We start from the raw sequence: 22225 nt of genomic DNA on the forward strand, positions 1-22225 counted from the left end.
GCAGTACCTTGTATATTTAGGACAAAACCTATGATGTCATTAAATTTTAGAAAACCATTTCCAATGCCCACCTTTGCGCTTCTTTCTCTTTTTTTTGGTGTGCTCTTTGCAACAACTGGATATATTCCTTAAGATGTGTTTCCTATAAGAAAAGGAGAAAAAAGGGAAGGAAGGGAACATGGGAAAGTGGAGTCGACTATGGAGGCGAAGGAGGAAGGAGAGAGAAGAGGAAAGAACAAAATATTCACAGACAGATGCAAAGGGAGTGGGGTTGCATCCCCTTAAAGATAAGGAGGGGCTAATGGAATGATTATATCTGAACAATAGGAATGTGAGAGCCAGATGCACATCAAGTACCTCAAAAGCAAGTGGAAGACACATATGTCAAGCACCATCAAACACTGCTTCCTGCCTCTAATCTCAGAAACAACAGAAGGAGAGAGTTAACATCAAAAGTTAACTATAAGAACACTCTGAGACCAAATTTCTTCCCAACTACTAGCGCAGCACAGCAGTCACCACCTCTTCACCAGGAAATGCACTCTCCTGGACTGTAGTCTATCCTAGTAGGGCAGAACTCCTATTTGCTAGCAGCAACAAGAGGGGTATGGAAATTCAACATAATCAAGAATCCTCTCAAAGCAGTTTTTCTGAATTCCCTTGCATAAAGCAGGTTTTCCCCTCCACTTAAACAACAACAATTTGTTTTACTTTCATAGGTCTTCCTAAATAATGGTTTCATCATTAAACATCTGGCTTCTTCCTAGCAGATTAGGCCTCCAATGAGGAAAGTGTGTTTATAATTCTAATTTGAAACACAGCACATTAATATGCTGATTCTCATAATGTTTGCCTTAACCTGTTTGGAGAAATTATGACTACAAATATCTTGTACACAACACCTCTAACTACCAGCTTGTACAAACAACATAAGAGCTGGAGTGCCTCATCCAGACGATTGGAACCACTTCAGAGGTGATCATGATTAGTGCTTTGGCTGGAAGCCATATTTTACACATAAACTCAGCATCTGTCTCAGAGATGCTGTCCCAGGCTAATAGACCCACCTCCACTGTTACTAATAAGCACATTCAAGAGAGCCAGATGGTCTGACGGGCAGAGCTCTGCCTTTTCCTGAGCTAGGCACACTGGAGGGAGGGAGCCCAAGCAAGCTCCAAGTCATATCTCCTCAGGCTCCAGGTTCCTACAAGGCTGTGTGCAAACAGGCAGCACTAAAAAAGAATGTAAATGAGGGTGCTATTCATTATTTAAAGCTGGCACCTTGCCATCCCCTCCTCCTCTGGGCAATCAATGCCTGCCTGTAGGAACAGGGGAAGCATCTGACGAGAACAGGGCAACCCTGGAGGCATGGAGCCATTGCGAAGCAGTTTCTTTCCTGCTAAGGAACCTGCGGGCTCAGCATTTCTGGCCCACAGAACAGCTGAGCTTTACACTTCCTTCCTAACAAAGCAAAGGAGTTCTTTGGCTTCCACGTTTATACCGAGGGTGTTTGTTTACAATCTAACCTAAAAAAGCAGAATTGCTGCTCTATTCTCATTCATAGCCAACATCCTTTGCCGTGCCTGGGTTCAAGGAAAGAGGGGAAAAGATGACCAGTCTATATAATGGAGAGATTTACAAGCAAGTTCTAGACTAAACCGGCTAGAAGTTGCATCAAGAGAATGGCTCCTTTCTTTTGGGTGAGCACCTATAATTCTTATGAAGTAATACTGAAATATTTCACAAATCTACATCATCTTTCACTGATTTGAAGCAAGAGACAACTGAAGATCTCAGACCAGGAGAGCTCAGGTGTAGTCTGGAGGTCTGGAAGTTAGCAAGTTCAACTGTCCACACCTGTGAGGGTAAAGGACCCCTTTCTTCTGCTTTCTCACTCCATCCCCCAAGGTCTGTTCACAGTATGTGGTGCAATGGGCAGCAACAGCTTATGCAAAGCAAATATGCACACGTTATACTCAACTGGGACTCTTTCCTGATGCCAGCTGACCCTCAGCCAGGTTATTTCTTTTGGCTCCTTTCTCTTTTCCTTTGTTCCCATGGATCTAGCCGCCACCTTGATCTATAGGCAAACATATTCCTAGGCTTTTGAGTGGAACCCAGTATGTCAGCTAAATGTGCCTTCTTACTCCTGTGAATCGGTGAAAGACCACAAACTTCTCTTCAAGCAATGATGGTTGTACCTTTCTCTTTCATTCTGTTTTCCCCAATTTATATTGACAATTTCTTCTTACAATGGGCACAGCATTAGGCTGAACTTCAAAATCAAACAGTGTGCAGGATATATGGAATTCTGCCTGTATCCAGCATATCTGGTCTGCCTTGGTGGGTCTCCCCATTCCAGGGCACAGACTGGAAATCCTTAAATGTCTTATATAAATTTGATCTATGACCCAAAGAGTGCTATATTTTGTGATAGGTCTATAAAAATGAAATGTTACTCTCTGGCCAATGGTCAATGCCACCTGGAATCTCCCAGGCCACAATCACACTACTTCATACTCTCAAACCAGTAAGGTTCTGACTGAATTCACTCACCCACAAATAAATGGGAACCAGAAGATGACTAAGTTATAAAACCCAACTTCTCAGTATACACCAGATAGAATATATCAAATCTGGGATGAATATTTATGGCTTATCCCTACAATCAGACAGTTAAGTCAAAAGGCAATTCTATGCTGGGAACAAAGAAACCATACTTAGAAAACATGGGCAAATAGCATATGGCAGTTAGGATGGCTATCTTGAGAAAAATGTTCACAAATCATTCTTCTTCAGGTCACTGATTGGTTTGCTACTGACTGGACAAGGAGGCTCAAAATTAGATGGCTGGCTCCTAAAGTAACCCGACAGTTATGTGGGACCATGGCTATATGGCCATGGCTTTCCCCAGGATGAATAGGCCACTATACTCTGTGTTTTGCCTGGATGCATCAACACATTATTAAAATCATTACCAACCCAGCCAACCTTCCAAATTTAAAACAACAGTGGACACAATCCACATAGCATCCATCTTTATTCCCTCTTTAGAACTGGAAGATGTCGCCTGGCATGTGGAAGCTCTTGATAAGTACACAAAGCCCTAAATGACACTCAAAATAGAATTTCCCTATTAAACACTGAAGTAACACAAACATGTAAATCAGTGTTGCAAAACAGAATGACATTAGATGTTTTAACTGCTCTAGAAGATAGAATATGTGCTATCATGAAAACAGAATGCCGAGTATTCATTCCAGGATACCACAAAAATATTTCTGGGTTTCTAACTGACATAAACACTCAAGCTCATGCTCTGAAAGACCACTCCTCCCCTTCTTTCACTGACTGGTTAAACTCCTGGGCAGAAGGAGGATTTGTCAACTATCAAAGGACTCTTTGTGGCCTTCTTTTTCTTCTTGTTATTGTAAACATGTTTTGCTCTTTTCTCCTATGCTTCTCTGTCTGGAGTAGAGGCTCCTTCACTGCCATAATTTCAAGCCAACAGATGATCCTCTCTGCTCAAGAAGACTCCCATGTGTTATCAACTCTAGACACAGATGCCTCTGTTCTCCATAACTCCCATTAAATTCCCAAGTGACCAATGTTGATCCACAAGTAGGGACATCTTCATACCCCTCATTTAGCATGAGGCAGTTAGAGAGGATAAGACCTTCCACCACCAGCAAAGGGGCAATGCAGAGGCCACTTTTAGGCAACCCCTCACTTGAACAATAGAAACCTGAGTAAGGTAGAAAGGCCCACAGTGACCCCCAGCCCCCTGGCTGAATACAAACATGCCCATTAGGAGACCCACCTCAAAATATCCAGAAGCCCTAGCTGACCAATGGGTTACTTACACCCAGATACAGGTACCAAAAAAGGAAAATTCCATGTTCCTAGACCTCCTCATCTTTCCCCTTTAACTACAGCCCCCCAATCACTGCCTTGTGGCAGATATTCTCTTCTTTGTTGTCTTGCCCACTGCTCCTTTGTGATATATTCAATAAACTCTGTCTCCTTTAAAAAAAAAAAAAATCTTAAGCAGGGGCGCCTGGATGGCTCAGTTGTTAAACATCTACCTTTGGCTCAGGTCATGGTCCCATGGCTCTGGGATCGAACCCTGGATTGGGCTCACTGTTTAGCAGGAAGCTGGCTTCTCTCTCTCCCGCTCCTACTGCTTGTGTTCCCTCTCTTACTGTCTCTCACTGTCAAATAAATAAAAAAAATCTTTAAAAAATTTTAAATTTTAATTTTAAAAAATCTGAAGCAAATACCAGAAAATCCAAAAAGATATTCAGACTAGACTCTAAAGAAGAAAAAATATTGAGAGAGCATTAACAGTAATCATATTTAAAAAGTCAGCATATAGTTTAGGAAAATAACTAATTTTTTATGGTTTTCTTACATCTTATTTATTTATTTATTTATTTATTTATTTATTTTAAGAGATGGGGTATGGGGAGAGAAAGAGGGGCAGAGAAAGAATCCTAAGCAGGCTCCGTGCCCAGCATGGAGCCCCATTGTGAGGCTCCATCTCATGACCCAAAGAAAAACCTTTTCTTTTTTTTTTAAATTTTAAGATTTTATTTATTTGATAGAGAAAGACACAGCTAGAGAGGGAACACAAGCAGGGGGAGTGGGAGAGGGAGAAGTGGGCTTCACACTGATCAGGGAGCCTGATGCCAGGCTCCAGACTAGGACCCTGGGATCATGACCTGAGCCAAAGGCAGACGCTTAATGACTGAGCCACGCACGTAGCCCATAATACACATTTATTGTAGAGCATTTAAAGTAGTAGTTCTTAAAAAAAAAATGGTGGGGGGAGCACCTGGGTGGCTCAGTGGCTTACAGCCTCTGCCTTCGGCTCAGGTCATGATCCCAGGGTCCTGGGATCGAGCACCACATCGGGCTCTCTGCTCAGCAGGGAGCCTGCTTTCCTTCCTCTCTTTCTCTCTGCCTGCCTCCTGGCCTACTTGTGATCTCTATCAAATAAATAAATAAAATCTTAAAAAAAAAAAGACTTATTTGATAATCAGAGGAACTTCACAGCTTGAGGGACTCCATCCATGAGAGTCTATGGTAAACACTGGTCATTCATTTTGGCTGTCAGTATCTGAGTCTTCTTACTATGCTTGGGAAACTCCATACCAGGTGAGTCAGAGCATATTCCACCACAGGAGATGGTCACCTTTCCAGATTTCTTGGCAGCTCTGGTACGGAAATAGGTCAAACTTTGCTAATAAGATACATCTGACTTAAACCCAGAATTGGAAGCTTAATAACCCGAAGAACTAGGGATGGTCCACAATCCATATGGTCAGAGTGTCAGCAGCACTGCTCTCACTGATCAGCTCTGCAGCCTTACTAGAGGTACAGTTTCTGGCTGCACAGCCAGCTCCCAAACTCTTCTTAGTCCTTATCCAATATTCTTTTAATAGATTCCTTTCTGGCTTAAAAGAAGCAGAATTAGTTTCTGAAGCTAGCAACTAAGAACCCAAACTGAAAGAATTAAGATACCCCATGTTAGAAACCTCTGGCTTAGACACAAAATATATAACCCCAATTTTTTTAAAGTAATTTTCTATGGCTTTCCAGGGGAATTCTACCGAACATTTAAAGAAGAAATAATACCTATTCTACTGAAGCTGTTCCAAAAACTAGAAACAGAAGGAAAACTTCCAAATTCCTTCTATGAGGCCAGCATTACCCTGATCCCAACACCAGAGACTCCATCAAAAAAGCGAATTACAGACCAATATCCCTGAGAAGCATGGATGCCAAAATACTCAACAAGACCCTAGATAATAGGATCCAACAGTACATTAAGAGTATTATTCACCACAATCAAGTGGGTTTTCTGCCTGGGATGCAAGGGTGGCTGAACATTCACAAATCAATCAATGTGATAGAACACATCAATAAAAGAAGAGACAAGAAACATATCATCTTCTCAATTGGTGCAGAAAAAATTGCCTCATTTGACATAATATAACATCCGTTCCTGATTAAAACTCTTCAGAGTATAGGAATAGAGGGAACACTCCTCAGTACCATAAAAACCATCTATAAAAAGCTCACAGCGAGTATCATTATCAATGGGGAAATGCTGAGAGATATTCTCTCAAGGTCAGGAACATGACAGGGATGCCCACTCTCACCACTATTGTTCAAGATAGTGCCAGAAGTCCTAGCCTCAACAATCGGACAAAAAAAGAAATAAAAGGCATCCAAATTGGCAAAGAAGAAGTCAAACTCTCCTTCTCGGCAGACAACATGATACTTCATGTGGAAAACCCAAAAGATTCCACCCCCAAATTATGAGAACTCATACAGCAATTCAGTAATGTGGCAGGATACAAAAATCAATGCACAGGAATCAGCTGATTTCTTATACACTAACAATGTAACTGTAGAAAAAGAAATTAAGGAATCAATTCTATTCATAATAGCAACAAAAACCATAAGATACCTAGAAATAAACCTAGCCAAAGAGATAAAGGATCTATACTCTAGAAACTACAGGATATTATGAAAGAAATAGAAGAAGACACAAAAAGATGGAAAAACATTCCATGCTCATGGATTAGTATATGTGCTGCCGAAGCGAGCACTATGCTCATGGATTAGAAGAATAAACATTGTTAAAATATCTATCCCGTCCAGAGCAATTTACACTTCTAATGCTATCCCTATTAAAATACCATTGACATTTTTCAAAAAGTTGGAACAAACAATGAAAATTTGTATGGAACCAGAAAAAACCCCCAAATTGCCAAAGGAATGATGAAAAAGAAAAACAAAGCTGGGGATATCATGTAGCCTAACTTCAAGCTATATTACAAAGCTGTGATAGCCAAGACAGCATGGTATTGGCACAAAACCAGACACGTAGACCAATAGTACAGAACAGAGAGTCCAGAAATGGACCTTCAACTCTATGGTCAACTAATCTTTGACAAATCAGGAAAAAATAGCCAATGGAAAAAAGTCTTTTCAATAAGTGGTGCTGGGAAAACTGGACAGCTACATATAGAAGAATGAAACTGGACCACTCCCTTACACCATACACAAAGATAAACTCAAAATGAATGAAAGACCCCAGTGTGAGACAGGAATCAATCAAAATTCTAGAGGAGAACATAGGCAGTAACCTCTTTGACATAGGCCACAGTAAATTCCTTCAAGATACATCTCTAAAGGCAAGTGAAACAAAAGCAAAAATGAACTTTTGGGAGTTCATCAAGATAAAAAGCTTCTGCACAGCAAAGGAAACTGTCAACAAAACTAAGAGGTAGCCCACAAAATGGGAGAAGATATTTGCAAATGACATTATAGATAAAGGGCTGGTATTCAAGATCTATAAAGAACTTCTCAAACTCAACCATCAAAAACAAATAATGCAGTCAAAAAATGGGCAGTGGGGTGCCTGGGTGGCTTAGTCGTTAAGCGTCTGCCTTTGGCTCAGGTCATGATCCCAGGGTCCTGGGATCAAGCCCTGCATCGGGCTCCCTGCAGCAGGAAGCCTGCTTTGCTTCTGCCTCTCACACTCTCCCTGCTTATATTTCCTCTCTCACTGTGCCTCTCTCTGTCAAATAAATAAATCTTATTTTAAAAAAAATGGGCAGGAGATATGAACAGACATTCTTCCAAAAAAGACAAAGAAATGGCTAACAAACACATGAAAAAATTCTCAACATCCCTGGCCATCAAGGAAATACAAATCAAAACCACAATGAGATAAGACCTTACACCATTTGAATGGCAAAAATTAACAAAACAGGAAACAGCAAATGTTGGCGAGGATGTGGAGAAAGGGGAGCCCTCTTAAACTGTTGGTGGGAATGTAAGCTGGTATAGCCACTCTGGAAAACAGTACAGACATTCCTCAAGAGGTTAAAATAGAGCTATCCTATGACCCAGAATTGCACTACTAGTATTTACCCCAAAGATATAGATGTAGTGAAAAGAAGGAGTACATGCACCCCAATGTTCATAACAGCAATGTCCACAATAGCCAGACTATGGAAGGAGCCAAGATGCCCTTCAACAGATGAATGGATAAAGAAGATGTGGTACATATATACAATGGAATATTATTCAGCCATCAGAAAGGATGAATCCCACCATTTGCTTCAACATGGACAGAACTGGAGGGGATTATGCTAAGTGAAGTAAGTCAAGCAGAGAAAGACAATTATATGGTTTCACTCATATGTAGAAAATAAGCAATAACACAGGGACCACGGGGAAGGGAGGGAAATCTAAAGTGGGAGAAATCAGAGGGAGACAAACCATGAGGGACTGTGGATCCCAGGAAACAAACTGAAGGTTTCAGAGGAGAGAGGAGTGGGGAAAGAGGGTAACAGGGTGATGGGTATTAAGGACGGCACATGTAATGAGCACTGGATATTATACATAACTAACAAATCACTGAATGCTACACCGAAAACTAATGATGTACCACTATACAGTGTGTAACTGAACATAATTTTTAAAAAAGTAATTTTCTGAAATTTACTGAATGATTTCTAGAAAATTTAGGCAAAAATTTAAGAGATTATTTTAGTAGAACTTTTCCCTGGCATTAAAATGAAGAGTTTAAAAATAAATAAATAAATAAATAAATAAATAAATAAATAAATAAATAAAATTAAGAATTTGTCTAGACTCACAAGCTAATAATATGAAGTTCCCCTCTGCACCAGGAAACCTTTGGGAAAGTTGTAATTGTATATTGGGGGTATTCTTGGTCATTTTCTTCTCTTAGAAAAAACAGAGGTGTGATTAATTGTCACTGGGGTTCCTAAGGCCTGCAGAATCTTATCTGAAATGATAAGAGACAAATACAGGAAAATGAAATGTTTACCTCTTTCTCTGTCTAAAGAAATTATGCATGCTTGCTACTTAATATTTCTATTTTGTAAAAAAAAAATATTAAAAAAATAAAGTCCAACTCTCTGTATCTCAAAGTTGGGAATAGATGTCATCAATACCAATTAAATAAGAGAAGGTATAATTGTCTAGAGGTAATCCATAGAATCTGGATATAAAGGAGTCTTTTGTTTGGTCCATTCCTTCTATGACAGATTTCAACTGCTCAACTTTTAAGCCAAGAGAAATCTTTTCAGCACAAGCTTGAAAAAAATGGGAGTTAGTTGGTTATTACCTATTGAGCAAAAAAAAAAAAGGGGGGGGGACTTTTGGGGTGACTGGGTGGTTCAGTCAGGTAAGCATCCAACTCTTGATTTCAGCTCAGGTCATGATCTCAGAGTCTTGGGATCAAGCCCCACATCAGGCTCCATGCTCAGGGGAATCTGCTTAAGATTCTCTCTCTCCTTCTCTCTGCCCCTTTCCTCACCCATCGCCTGCTCACACACACTCTCTTTCTCTCTCAAAAAAAAACAAGGGACCTTTTATTGTCAAAATTTTCTTTTGATTGATTTCTGTTCTTAAGGTTTTGAATGTTATATTTTCTGCCTTAGATATATGAACCAATTTGGAGAAAAGGGATATTTGCATAACCTCGAAGTATCCTCCAAAATATTTATTAATCATTTTGGTGGTGTTAATATATATCCACAAATTCTTTACTCTTCATTTCAGGAAGTAGAGGTTTTTTGGGGTTTCTTTTTAAGATTTTATTTATTTGAGAGAGAGAGAGAGCACAAGCAGGGTGAGGGGCAGATGCTACCTGCTGAGCCCACTGCAGGGCTCCATCCCAGGACCCTGAGATAATGACCTGAGCTAAAGGCAGATGCTTAACCGACTGAGCCACCCAGGTGCCCCAGAAAGTAGATTTTAATTCTCCTCTCCTTGAGTGTGGGCTGGACTTAGTGACTTTCAACAACTGATCAGAATATGGAAAGGGAAAGTTGTAATTTTACAGGGGAGAAACCTAGCAGACAACACCTTAAATAAGTGATCAAGGTAGCATCACTAATGGTAAGTCATACTAATAGTATCTACCTCTCACTTGATGTGATAAGGATACCTTCACTTCTATGTTCTTCCCCAAAATCCATAATCCAGTCTAATCATGAGAAAATATCAGACAAACCCAAACTGAGGAACATTCTATTAAAATACTTAAGTGGTACTTTGCAAATGGGCCAACATCATGAAAAAAAAAAAATACTGAGAAACTGTCACAGACTGAAACTGACAGGACAACTACATACAAATGGTATCCTAGACTGTGTGCTGGATAGGAAAAGAACATTAGTGGAAAAATCAGTAATATGAGAATGAAGTCTATAATTTAGTTACTAGTATTGCATCAACGTTAATTTTTTAGTTTTGATAAGTGTACCATGGTTATATAAGATGTTGTTAATATCAACAGAAGTTAGGTGAAGTGTATTCAGGAACTCCCTATTTTTGCAACTCTTTTTTAAACCCAAAATTATTTTTAAATAACAAGATTTTTTTTTTTTTTCAGAGGAAGTGATTTTTTTTTTCAATTTTTTTTTTTTTTTAAGAGAAGGTTGGGGGGGCGCCTGGGTGGCTCAGTTGGTTGGGCATCTGCCTTCAGCTCAGGTCATGATCCTGGGGTCCTGGAATCAGGCTCCTTGCTCAGCAGGGAGTCTGCTTCTTCCTCTCCCTCTACCCTTCCCCCTGCTCTCTCTCTCTCTCTCTCTCTCTCTCTAGAAAATAAATAAAATCTTTAAAAAGAAGAAGAGGAGGAGGAGGAGGAGAAAAGGGAGACAGAGAAAAAAAATTTTTTTTTTAGATTTTATTTATTTATTTGACAGAGAGAGATCACAAGTAGGCAGAGAGGCAGGCAGAGAGAGACAGAGAAGCAGGCTCCTTGCAGAGCAGAGAGCCCGATGTGGGGCTTGATCCCAGGACCCTGAGATCATGACCTGAGCCAAAGGCAGAGGCTTAACCCACTGAGCCACCCAGGTGCCCCAGAGAGAGAGAATCTTAAGCAGGCTCCACACCCAGTGTGGAACTGGATACATGGCTCAATCTCACAACCCTGAGATTATGACCTGAGCCGAAATCAAGAGTCAGAGACTTAACCAACTAAGCCACCCAGGTGCCCCATAAAGAACCATTTATTAAAATTTATTAAATAAGGTTTGGATAAGAGAAGGGATCCCTGATATATTGTTTATGGAGAGGTATTTCAAGGAACACAATTAAATTCATGGTTTATCTGAATTTATGACCTGCGTGTTAATTGCTTAGCAGTGCTTGGCTACACATAAGTCCATCTGTGTCTTTCCCTGTGTAGCATTATAAATATGTAGTCTCTACACTCATTCTAGAGGCACTGATTTTCTCTGTCAAAGATCTATATACTCCAAGCTCCAGAAGATGCATTGGAGAAAGACCCACATTCCAAGACAAGTTAATTTCCAAGATCCAGCTCCTTAGTAATTTGGGAAAAGATTATTAACTGTAGTTGGGACCCATTCTGCTCTGAAGTTCCTGCCTGCTACAGTCAAAATTTCACCTGCATCTTCTAAGAATCCTTTTAAATCAAAATCTAATAATGTACGATGCAGTGGCTAACTGAACATAATTTTAAAAAAAAGAAGAAGAAGAAGATGAAGGAAAGTAAAAAAAAATTTTTTTAAGTAGTATGAGACCTTACAATTATATCACTCCTATCTATATCATTATTAAAACGTATCATTCTATACAATACTAACAGGCCTACTGTATCAGGTAGGTGCTTTCCTATCAGGAAAAGGTGCTCTGACTTTATTTCCCAGAGCTATTCATACATAAGGGCTATGACATAACACCTACTTTGTCATTCTGTTTTCACTTAGTGAGAATGTATTGAATGTTTGGTCATTCACTGTCCTAGGTACTAGAGAAAACAAAATAAAAGAGACAGTACCTGATACAAGTACTTCAGCAAATGTTTGGAAATAGCTGGTAAAGGTGAATCTGCATACATATTCTACCCAGATGTCCTGCTTCCAGTCACATACACACAGACAGACAGACAGACACACACACACACACACATACATCTCCTAATGTCAGTCTTACATCTGTGTCAAAAAACATGGGCAAAAATCTTCACAGGAGGCTTGTTCATAATTGCAAAACCTACAAACAAGTCATCAACAATAGAGTCAGTAAATAAAATAGGATGTATTTGTAAAATGGAGTTTATATAACCATGAAAAAAATGGATCACGACAACACATAATTGAATAAATCTCATAAACATAATAATGAAAAAAGCAAGTCATAAATGGTTACAATAGAACAATTCCATTTATATAAAGTTCAAAAACAGACCCAATTAAATAATATGTTGCCCAGGAATAGACATAAACACACACACACACACACACACACACACACAAAACCTCTCTTAGGTGGTATTTTTTTAAAACTACAAAGAAAAACAAGTTAATGATTAACAAGAAATTCAGAATAATCATCCTATAGGGAATGGAAGAAGCAGATGAGACCAGAGAGGGAAACAAAGAGGATTTCTGGGGGTTGTCAAAGTCCTATATCCAAGGCGTGGGTGAGTGATATGTAAGTATTTGATTTTGTAGTGGTTATTCTTTAAAGTACACGTATATATTTAACACATTCTTGTATGTATGCTACAGTTCATAAAAATATGTTTAAAAGGTATTCTGTTAAAACCTATGTACAATATAGTATTACCAATGCTTTAAAATTTTCACACAAAGTCGGAAGGACAAAAAAGTCAACTCTGCTGGAGCAGTCAGGTAAGACTTCAAGAAGAAACTGACCTTTGAGCTGAGAACAGTTATCCAGACAGAGTTTGCGGAAAGAATTCACAAAAAAGGGGGTCCTGAGTGGCTCTGTTGGTTAGGTCTCTGCTTTTGGCTCAGGTCCTGGTCTCGGGGTCCTGGGATCAAGCCCCGCATCAAGCTGTCTGCTCAGTGGGGAGCCTGCTTCCCCACCCCCCTCTCTGCCTGCCCCTCTGCCTATTTATGATCTCTGTCTGTCAAATAAATAAATAAAATCTTTTATAAAAATAAAATTAAAAAAAAAAAAAGAGTTCACAAAAAAGGCCCATGAAGTTAAGGGAATATGCCCCATTTGGGAAAATAAAGTAGCATTCCAGCTGCTTTTGAGAGACCAACGGATGTAGCTAGAGCAGCAGGCAAAGGAGGATCAATAAAAATACTTTATTCCTTGTTAGAAGAGTTTGGACTCAATTCTGAGAAGCGATGAAGTTTATGCATCATAGCACTGCTCTGCTTATTCTAGGAGTTTAGGACAGGACTGACAGTCCCAAGTGAGATTGGAGAAGGACAGCAGACAGGAGACTCCATAAAGGTAAGGAAGGTGGAAACAAGGGAGAGAGGGAGTCTGGAGAGAGTTGAGGCACAACCAATGATATTTAGCGAACTGTTAGATGTTGAGGTGAGGAAGAGGGAGGGGATCTAAGAATCTGGCTTAGAATCTGGTTTAGATCTGGAATTAAGAGGGAAGAAATTCACAAGGAAAAGCAGGGGTAATGGTGGGAAGGGGTTGGAGAGAAGGAAAATTCATGGGGAAAACACTGGCTGATCTGTTTCTTTATGTACAGTGAGGAAGAGACAGAATTTCATATCAATATGGAATTCTTAGATTATCTCTGGTTTTAGGTGTCTATGTCATCTTTGTTCACCTGGGTCAACCAGAGAGTGGGGTAGCAAATCATAAAGGGATAGCATACATCTCATCAACACCAAAAGAGAAGTGGGTCTCCCACTGGGTACTAACAATGTGTTTTTTTTTTTCCATAAAGTTGTAAAATTATATGGACCAAATTATGGTCCTGATTTCATGTGCACTTAATAAATGCAAACATGTAAATAATTCTCCAGGCCTTGGAATGAGTAAATCCTTCAGTTAAGCTTTGATGGCCAATATCAACTTACTGTTTGCAATGAAACTGTTATCCGTTCACTCAACTCCATCCTCCAAAAAACTACTCTGTGAAAACTTAAAGCATCTCATCCCTATTGCAAGGACTCTGAATGGCTGCCCAAACCCCTGGGTTCTTTTTTTTTGGTGTGAGAATGGATGGAAAAACAGAATGGCTGCACCACTGGCTGCTGCATAGGTACAGGAAGGTCAAAAGGGACGAAGCAAGCAGGCGCTGAAATGGTACGTAAGGCTCAAAGATATAGAGCCTCCATTCCCCTGACTGTCATCAGGACAACACAACTGGAATTAGACCTACCTTCATTTCATTCCTTGATATTTACTTTAACATTTTAGCTATGTAAATAGTTTTGGGTGTAGAAAACATACCAAGATCTTGGTAAACAGTTGCATACATTCTAAACACTGGCAACTGAATATGGTTCTGATAAATAGAACCATGAGAATGAGCAGCTATAGTGAGTGCACTGAAGTAAAATTATTTTCCCTGAGCGCCATATGTTTCAATTTATCCAAAATGCATTCCCAAAGTGGAGTGCAGGAAGACTGAGGAACTTGGGAGGGAGGAAGGGAAATTCCTTTTTTTTTTCTTAAGATTTTATTTATTTATTTGACAGACAGATCACAAGTAGGCAGAGAGGCAGGCGGGGCGGGGGGCGGTGGGGAGAGGGAAGCAGGCTTCCTGCCGAGCAGAGAGCCCGATGCGGGGCTCAATTCCAGGACCCTGGGATCATGACCTGAGCTGAAGGCAGAGGCTTTAACCCACTGAGCCACCCAGGTGTTCCAGGAAGGGAAATTCTAATAATGAAGTTCTTGAGTGCTTTAAACACTTTCTTACACATACTTGTACACATAATCATTTCCTCACACTGTTGGAATACGAGGGCACTTACAAGGTGTAATTATTTTTAACATGGCATTCCCCCCACACACACATCCCAGTAGTCTACTTCAAAACATTCACTGCTTTGCAAATTGTAACAGCGCTATGCCCTCCATTGTTTTTATCAGTTGGTTTGGTTTTGGTTTGAAATCTTCAATGCTCTACAGTACAGACGTACCATGAGGCAACATTCCAACAGTCCCCTTCTAGGAGGCAGGGAAAGTGCAAAACAAGCAACAGAGAATAAACCAAATAACTCTGATCCACTGCCTAGTGGGGATCATCCCTCAACACAGTACTGCTCTTACAAAAGCATTCAGTTATGCCTTTTAATCATCACATCAAACCTCTGTTATTGCATTATTCCTGTTTTACAGATCAAGAACTAAGTTCAAAGGTGGTTAAGTCAAAAACATGGCCAACATCACACAGCAAGTAAGAAGGATGACTCAAACTCAGATAGTCCACGGGCATGGCAGCCATAACTACCAGGTTTCACACCGTAGGAGATGGAGTTTCACACCCATGGAGAACAGGGGAAAGTGCAGAGAAGTAAATCAGGACAGTGGGGGCAGAGGAGAATTACAGTGTACAAGGAAATATTTTTATTTAATCTAAACAATGGGTAGCAATACAGAAGAACACTGGGAGTTGGAGGATTAATTCAGATGAAGTCTTCTAAGCCAGCAGGAGCAACTTAAAGGGCCAGACTCTCCTGATAATAAGGCATCCAAGGAGCCCCTTGTTCACAGAACTAAATAGCACATGGGGACAGACCAGAGTCAACTAGCTTCTTGATTCAATACTCAAGCTTCAGAGCTCAAAGATATCAATAAACAGAATCAATAAACTTTCCAAAACTTGCTTTCTTCAGGATAAGTAGTAGAATGCTCAATCAGGATTTTGAAGATTGGGTTCAAATTCCTGTTCAAGTGTCACTGACTGTGTGTTTTCAAGCCAAATAGCTAAATGTCTCTGAGACGCAAATGTGGCAGAAGAAAAAAAAATTTTTTTAAAGCATCAGACTTCAGAAAACTGGTCCAAATCACTCAGTCACAGCTGAGCCTTTTTAATGGATCATAAAGCCTACCTCACGGAGCTGCTAGCAATGGCGTAACAGGTGCAAAGGCACCAGGATAACTACAAAGGCTACATAAAAGGATAGCACATGCCTCCACCAGAAAAGCGGGGGAGGGGAGGAGTCCTTCAAAATCCCTTATTGGTCACTCTAGTCGAGACCCTTTGGTGAGGATCCTTTGATTGCTCCCATGGAGTATCTACTAGGTGACAACCCAGGACCAGCTTCACGGGTGTTCAATGTGTGCAGCCACACAGGGCCCTGCATTGAGTAGGGGTTAATAGGATTCAAAATTAAAGGGAATTGGGATTAACATCCTGCTGTCCCTGTCTTCAAATTCTTAGCTTTTGAACAAAGAGCCCTACATTTTCATTCTGCATTGAATCCTACAAATTATATCACAGTTCTGGCGCATGGCACTGTGCCTGACATCCAGGACACAGCAGTAAAACAGATCGGCACCCTGAAGAAGCTCCCAGCAAGTATATTACACTAGAAGCAAATCCTCCAAAACAAAACAAAAAACACTTACGATATTAACTTGCATATTTCATTCCTCACCCCAACCTTAGGTTGATTAATTAGCTAATTAACTAGTCTAAAAGTATAGCAGTTATTTATCTTCAGGACAGGCCCTATCTTGCTTGCAGATGAAACACACACCTACCCCTATAGACTCACATGGCCACCCTCTTCTGAAGTGAGAAGATATCTTCCTTGGGTTCTTACAGTTTCTTGAAGCACATCTACCCAGCTAAGCCATGGATAACTGAGTGCCTAAATCAGTGGTTCTTAAAGTGTGTCCCTAGCCCAGTAGTATCAGCATCACCTGGGAGCTTATTAGAGATGCAAATTCTCAAGCCCCACTCCAGATCTAGTGAATCAGAAACTCAGGGTGGCACCCAGAAAAAAAGAAGAGATAGGAGGCAGAGACTCTGATCTTTATGACCTTCTGATTATTCTATCAGTTAGTTAAAGCATAAATCCATCCACCAACCTAACAAAATACTATTTTACTTCCTTTTACTCCATATTTTATCTTTTATGGACAATAAAACATAAAAACCTTACAAAGGTTATGTTCTCATCAATTTTTTGCAGTAAATGACAATAAATTAAGTGGAGGTTACTGCAGGAGCAACATAGGCGTCAGCTTGAAACTTTCTGGAAAAACAATCCTCCCCTCCCACCACTGGCATTCACAGCTGCTAGTCAAAGACTTCATTAAAATTAAAGCCCAATTTTAATGGTATTGCCATTCTATTTCTCTAAGTAGTCTGCGTCTAGCCTTTTCTCTTGTTTCTTGAAAATCTGCTATGGGGATAGCAAAACAGCAGATTAAAAGGAACGTAAAAACATGAAAACTTAAATATTTGTCAGGTATGAGATAGAAGAGCTACATTCTGCTGAATCACATCAAGTCCAATGTCCCATAGTTCTCACTGTGATCGTTTCCCAAACCTCCATAACACTAAATAAAGTTCCCAGATATATAAACTCAAATTTCTTTTTTATTTACACAAAAGTCATTCAACCAATATTCGCCAAAAGTTCCATTACATGAGTTAGTATTAAGCACTTACAACAACACCTGAACCACAGTAAGGGCTCAACAAGTATTCACTATTATTCTTGTTCATTTATATGCCATAACATGGTATTATATCCTAGGCACATACAATGACAAGCAAAACAGATGTGGCTCCCCTGCTCCCATGAAGCTCACAGGCTAGTGGCAGAGACAAATCAATCAGATAGTCACACAAATAAATATGTTACAAACTGTTATAATTAAGATACACTCCATTTGGGGTGGGGTACTAAGAAAAGCCCAGGGTACTTTTATATCTTTATATGATTTTGAAACCTCTTGGATATATAATTTGGATCAAATCATGACCCTTTCCCAGATGTTTTTCAAGATCCTTCTGTATTACTATGCAAATTCCAAATGTAAAGCAGCCAAAAAGATTTCTAAACAAATATTTGTATTTCATTACTATACTACTTAATTCCAGAAATGTTTCCCCAATTTTACAGATAAGAACCTATTTTTTTATACTGTTATAACATTTTCAAATACAGAAACTGGAATATCTCAAGAAACAAGCCACATACATTCAACAAATCTTCCATGAATTTTCTCAGGACTTCATGAACTAAAATTAATTCATAATTAAATTATAAGCCAAATTAAAGCTAGGTTTACCTTTAAGTATGCAAACTACCTTCTTGAACTTTGACTGTTTCTAACTAACATGAATTACTTTATTAAAAATAGTTTTTATTCTCCTTTTAAGCTATAAAATAGGCTTTCTGGTGACCACTGAGAACCAAGAGCAAGAAAGAAAATACGTAACTACAGAATGTTTGGAAACCCATTCTCAAATAGAATCTGTTTATGGAGAGAACTGGGGAAATTCAAAAAGTCCCATAGACATCTCCACGGGCAGGGTCACAAAGAAGTGTGTTAGACCAGGAGAAAATCCCTTTCCTCCAGCTTCTTTAAAACACAGAAGGAAGTGGGCTCTGGGTTCAGGGTTCCATGTGTGAATTCCAGCTCTAACTCTCTTTGTCTGAACTTGGGGCAAGTTGCTCAACCTTTTTAAGTTTCAGTCTCTTTTCTGTGGAATGAGTACCTCCCTCATAAGGAAGCATAGGATTAGATCAAAGAATGTTCGCAAATGTTTCTTAGCATAATGCTGAAACAAAGTGAGCACTAGTTAGCAACAGTTCAAACCTCTTAAAACTCTGCTGCCTAATGAGATAAGACCTAGAATTCTAACTAGTATAATGAAACAAACTAGGACCTGGAAACCCAGTTTCCACTACCTGTGAACTTCGTTTGAGCGCAACAGCCGCCTCCTAGGATTCCTCACTGGAGCAGAAGGGAGTTACTCCTGGACATTTCCTCTGAACCTTTAGGGGCCTCTACAGCCCGACCACCTCACATGTTCAGCCCTACCCATGCCACACGGAACAATTTATTACCAGAGTAGAAACTGCAGGGGCACCTGAATGGCTCAATGGGTTAAGCCTCTGCCTTTGGCTCAGGTCATGATCTCAGGGTCCTGGGATCAAGCCCCACATCGGGCTCTCTGCTCAGTGGGGAGCCTGCTTCCCCTTCTCTCTCTGCCTGCCTCTCTGCCTACTTGTGGTCACTCTCTCTGTCAAAAACAAACAAACAAACAAACAAAAACAAACCCAAAAAACAGAGTAGAAACTGCAGCTAAACCAACAGGTCAGGCAGAACTTTGCCCTCCATAGCTATCTCATCAGGCACAATACCTATATGCAATAGCAATCAATTCCAGTGTGCTAAGAACTTTAAGCCACTCGTGGGGAAAAAAAAAAAAATCTCTAGACAGTTACCCATTCATTCATCCATTTAAAACACTTGTTAACTGCATGCTGAGTGCCAAGTTCCATGCTATGCCCTAGACACAAGGATGCCAGAGACTCAATCTCTATCATCAAGGTGTTCACAGTCTTGGAGGAGAAAGATGTTTAATAGAAATTTTCAATATAATGTAGTAAGTATAGTGAAAAAGCTGCACACAAGATCTTAAAACATTTTAGATGTACATTTTAGCTACATTTTAGGATGTAGCTTGGAAAGTGAAATATCCAACATTTTTTAAAGAGAGTTTATTTATTTGACAGAGAGAGGGAACACATGCGAGACTGGGGAGAGGGGTAGAAGGAGAGGGAAAGAACCTCCAGCCGACTCTGTACTGAACAGAGTCTAATGTTGGGCTCAATCTCACAACCCAAGATCATAAACTAAGCTGAAACCAAGAGTCAGATGCCTGACTGAGCCACCCAGGGACCCCAAAATATTCAAATTTATTTTATTTTACTTTGTTTAATATTCAACATTTAAAGAAAAAATACCCTTCCAAAATAACTACTATATTATCACCTTTGATTAGCTAATACATTATTTGTAAAACAAACAAACAAAACATAAAATGAAGAAAAACAAAAACACATTACCTATAATAATACCATCTAAAGTAAATTCTGTTAACATTTAAGCTTCATGGTCTTCTGGATTAATATATCTATTTCTAAACAAGATATGAGATCATTTTATTTATTTAGATTTTTTTAAAATTTATTTATTTGACAGAGAGAGAGAGATCATGAGTAGGCAGAGAGGCAGGCAGAGGGAGAGGGGGAAGCAGGCTCCCCACCGAGCAGAGAGCCCAATGCGGGGCTCGATCCCAGGATCCTGAAAGCATGACCTGAGCTGAAGGCAGAGGCCTACCCCACTGAGCCATGTTATACAGAGTATGGAAACCTGAGTTTTTTTTAACTTATCAACAAATATATATATATATATAAACATATTTCTGGAATATTAAATGCAACTCTAATTTATTAAGTGATTATACAGTATTTTTTAAAGATTTTATTTATTTATTTGAGAGAGAGAGAGAGCATGATGGGGGTAGGGGCAGAGGGAGAAGCAGATTCACTACCGAGCAGGAAGCCCAATGTGGGACTCGATCCTGGGACTCCAGGATCATGACCTGAGCCAAAGGCAGTTGCTTAATCAACCGAGATACCCAGGTGCCCAACTGTATAGTACTTCACTATAGATTTCAAAATTTCCTTAATTATTCTCTACCATTTGATATTAGGCTGCTTACAATTTTTTTGAGTTATCATAAACATTATGACATTCTTATTCACACTTCTTTTTAAAATAGTCCAATTATTTCTCCAGAATAATTTCCTAGAAAGTGAAATTGTTGGATCAGATGGGTATGCACATTTTTTAAAGACTTATTTATTTGAGAGAGGAGCATGTGAACAGTGGGGAGGGCAGAGGGAAAGGGAGAGAAATCCTCAAGCAGACTCTTGGCTGAGTGCAGAGTGTGACATGGGGCTCCACTCCAGGACCTTGAGATCATGACCTGAGGCTAAATCAAGAGTTGGACACTTAACTGACTGAGCCACCCAGGTATGCACATCTTTTCCAAAAGATTTTATTTATTTGAGAGAGAGACAATGAGAGGGAGCATGAGAGGGGAGAAGGTCAGAGGGAGAAGCAGACTCCGTGGAGCTGGCAGCCTGATGCGGGACTTGATCCGGAGACTCCAGGATCATGACCTGAGCCGAAGGCAATTGCTTAACCAACTGAGCCACCCAAGAGCCCTAGGTATGCACATTTTTAAAAGACTTTGATACCTATTACCAAACTGCCCACCAGAAAAAAGTTGTACTATTTAACACAACCATTTCCCCCAATCTTCACCTTCACTGTACAGCGTCACTTTTTTAATATTTGCATTTTTAATGTACTCACCTCAGCTAAAAATGCTGCTTACAACAGTGTCTTTTAAAAGTCATTATGACACTTGCTGAAATTAGGCTGCTTTGAGCTGCACAATCATTTTAGCTGGTGTTTGGGGCATCAGTGCTCTCAAACTCTACCATGCAAAGAAATTACCTGCAGATCTTGTTGAAATGCAGATTCTAATTCTGCAGATCTAAAAGAGACTGAGATACTCATTTCTAACAAGCACCAGGTGATGCCAATGCTGCTGGTCTATAACTACCCTTTGAGGAACAAGGAACATAATTCTCTTATCTCAAGGACCCTCCCAGTCCCAGAAAGATAGCTCTGTTTCCCCAGAAGCTTCCGCCTCAAAAGTGCCCTGCAAGAGTGAAATTATACTACCACTAACTACTTACATTGTCTTGAACAATTCGCTGAGCTTCAAAGGGCCTCAGTTTACCCATCTGAGAAATGAAAAGCCTGGAGTAGCTGGCCTTTAAGTTCCCTCCCATCTTCAATATCAAAGGAAGTTCTCCTCTGCCCACATATAACGAGGTGCATCCTATATTCCTTCTCACTAGGATAATTTTGAATATCTTCTCCCTTTCATGCCAAAGGACTATACTTAAAAGTGAGGACAAGCGAAGAGGTGATCTTGGAGCATCTGGTGACATTCACTGCTGTACCCCAAGGGAAAAAAGGATCCCTCAAAAGAGGACATTCTTCTCCAACTGACCTTTCTCCTGGTAGTGCCTGGTCATAACCACATACAAATCTCTTCCCAAAAAGAAGAGATTTAACAAGAACCTAAGGCTAATTTGCCCATTAAAGGAAGAAAGGATGGAATCAGGAAGGAGATCGACAGAAATACGCATCTGTAAAGACCTTGCCAAAGAGCCTCCAGAAGTCAGCTCTTGAGGAGTGCCACTGTCCTGGATAATATTTTCCTTGTAATGGCTACTCCCTTCTGTTGTGTTTTTTTTTCCGTCTTGCTTTTCTGCAACCCTTAAAGGTGGGCAGAAGCAGAACATGACCCTTGATGCCTGGGATGACTGAAATGGTTATCTAATATAGGGTAAAATCTATAGACATA

Source organism: Lutra lutra, chromosome 7 (assembly GCF_902655055.1).
Source record: "Lutra lutra chromosome 7, mLutLut1.2, whole genome shotgun sequence".
Classification (NCBI taxonomy): Eukaryota; Metazoa; Chordata; class Mammalia; order Carnivora; family Mustelidae; genus Lutra; species Lutra lutra.